Raw genomic sequence first — 2,789 nt, 5'->3', positions numbered from 1 at the left:
GTCCAAAAGAAATATTCAATCAGCCATTCATGATCTGAATTCTGGTGTATGAGATCAATTTAAATATGGTACACATAAAAAAAGTCATGAGACATTTTTGTTTTGTAATAAATAAGGCAAAAGCCAACTATTACTCCGTAGTAGCTTTTTTGAGATAAGCTATCAAGTCTGCTCTTTCCCCTGCCTTCTTCATGCCAGCGAAGATCATTTTTGTTCCAGGGATGTACTTCTTGGGATTCTCCAAATACTCCATCAGTGTCTCCTCTCCCCGGGTGATGCCTTTGTTTTTGTTGGCATCCGTGTAAGTAAATCCAGGGGCCTGACCCGTCTTTTGCCCAAATAAACCATGGAGATTCGGCCTAGTCTTGTGCTTGCCTCCGTTTTCCACGGTATGGCACTGGGCACACTTCTGAACAAAAATCTTCTTGCCCTTCTCAACATCACCCATTTTTAAATCGCTCTTTGGTCGTACGCGAAGCGAAGGTGCCCGCTCACAAGCCGGACGTCCAGCTCTCTCAGAAGCTGTTGTTTTTAACTGGCCTAATTTCAATAGTATTTTGTCTTTGGGAATAAGAAGGCCTGTTGGTGGAGCTGTTAGAACATGGACATTTTGGGGGTGCCTGGGTGGCTCAGTCAGTTAAGCATCCAACTTCAGCTCAGGTCATGATCTCATGGATTGTGAGTTCGAGCCCCGTGTTGGGTTCTGTGGTGACAGCTAGCCTGGAGCCTGTCTTCAGATTCTTTGACTCCTTCTCTCTCCGACCCTCCCCTGCTCACGCTGTGTCTGTCTGTCTCTCTCTCTCTCTCTCAAAAATAAATTTTAAAAAACATTTAAAAAGTTAAAAAAAGAGAACATGCACACTTTAAAATTTTTTTTATGTTTATTTATTGATACAGAGAGAAACAGAGCATGAGTGGGGGATGGGCAGAGAGAGAGGGAGACAGGCTCCAGGCTCCGAGGTGTCAGCACAGAGCACAATATGGGGCTCAGACCCACAAACCGTGAGATCATGACCTGAGCTGAAGTCAGACCCTTAACCAACTAAGCCATCCAGGCGCCCCATGGACATGCACATTTATCAGTTAAGTTTGTTGTGGTCTTACATGGGCAAGGTTCATTTTGCCCCAGTTATAACAAGTAACTTAGTTACATCAAAGATCTCAGCAGATCTATAAAAAATATAATGATGAAAGGGGTGCTTGTGTGAGTCAGTTGGTTAGCATCCAACTCTCTTGATTTCGGCCCAGGTCATAATCTCATGGTTTGTGAAATCAAGCCCCAGGTCAGGGCTTCGATTCTATCCCTCTCTCTCTGCCCCCTCCCTGCTGCCGCTCCGTCGCAAAATAAATAAACATTAAAAAAGTAAAAACCCATATTTTTGGAGGGAGCCCAAAAAATCTAGGTATGCCTTTTCATAAGAATGTATTTATGTTAACAAGGTTTGTATGATATCCTAGTTTGTGTTTTACAATGAGGTTTGCCACATCGACAGACTCTTTTTTTTAAAAAAAATTTTTTTTTTTTTGAGAGAGTGTGAGCAGGGGAAGGGGGGAGAGAGAGAGAGAGTGAGCGAGCGAGCAAGTGAGTGAGTATCCCAGGCAGGCTCCATATTGTTAAGCAGAGCCCAGTGTGGCACTCAAACCAATGAACCCATGATCATGACCTCAACCAAAACCAAGAGCCAGATGCTTAAACAGCCAAACCACCCAGGTGCCCTAGTTTTAATTTCTAATACAGTAAATATGAATATCTATATTCATGTAAACAAAAGCTATGGGGGTCCTCAATAGTTTGAGAGGATCTTAGAACCAAAAAGGCTTCAATAGTAATTGGTTTCATAGTTCTAAACTTGGGCATGCATCAGTCACCTGAAGACTTGTTAAGATAGATTGCTAGGCCTGTTCCCCAGAGTTTCTGATTCACTAGTTCTGAGGTGGGATCTGAGAATTTGTCAAGTGCCTGGGTAGTGATGCTGTTGGCCTGGAAGCTGTATTTTGAGATTCACTGTGTAAAGAAATAATGCTTGTCAGACTCTTGATTTCATCTCAGGTCATGATTGCATGGTTGTGGAATCAAGCTCCGCATTGGGCTACATGCTCATAGCACGGTGTCTGCTTGGGGTTCTAACTGTGCCTCTCCTCCGCTCACACCCTCTCTCTCAAAACAAAGTTTACAAAGAAGAAATATGCTTATTTGGAAAGAAACCTATGTTTTGAACACCTACTATGTGTTGGTAAATATTATTTTATGTTCATAACTCTGTAAAGAGTTAGGTGTTCTTCCCTTTAAATGACATCTAAGGGGACTCACAGCTAGCAAAGTATAGCAGCAATTCAAATTCAAGTCTGACTTCAAGGTCTGTTATGCTCTTTACATAACCTTGCTTATCTTTTTAATTAGTAATAGCTTTACTGAGATCTAATTCTCATATAATTCACCTATTTAAAGTATACAATTCAGTAGTTTTTAAATGTACTCACAGAGTTCTGCAATCATCAATTACATCAATTTTAGAACATTTTCATCAACCCAAAAAAGAAAGCCTGTACCCATTACCCTTTATATTTTCCCCAAGCCTGTGCTCTTAGACAACCACCAGTCTATTTTCTATTTCTATAGATTTGCCTATTTGGACATTCGTATAAATGGAATCATACAATATTTAGTCTTTGTGACTGACTTCCCTTAGCATAAGCATAATGTTTTCTTTCTTCCTTTCTTTTAATGTTTATTTGAGAGAGAGCATGGGACGGGGAGGGAGGAGGTGGAGAGAGAGAGAGGGAGGGGG

At 41.4% G+C, this 2,789-nt stretch overlaps 1 protein-coding gene and 1 pseudogene across 3 annotated transcripts in view; one reads left to right on the top strand and one right to left on the bottom strand.

Annotated features, from left to right (window-relative positions):
* The window catches only part of QRICH1 (glutamine rich 1), a 50,888-nt gene that overhangs the window by 27,109 nt on the left and 20,990 nt on the right, over positions 1-2,789 (top strand). The gene's annotated exons all lie outside the window — the stretch shown is intronic.
* Positions 27-516, bottom strand: LOC115275475 (annotated as a pseudogene).

The sequence above is a fragment of the Suricata suricatta genome, chromosome 12, assembly GCF_006229205.1.
Source record: "Suricata suricatta isolate VVHF042 chromosome 12, meerkat_22Aug2017_6uvM2_HiC, whole genome shotgun sequence".
Classification (NCBI taxonomy): Eukaryota; Metazoa; Chordata; class Mammalia; order Carnivora; family Herpestidae; genus Suricata; species Suricata suricatta.
This window is presented reverse-complemented; position numbering and strand designations above follow the sequence as displayed.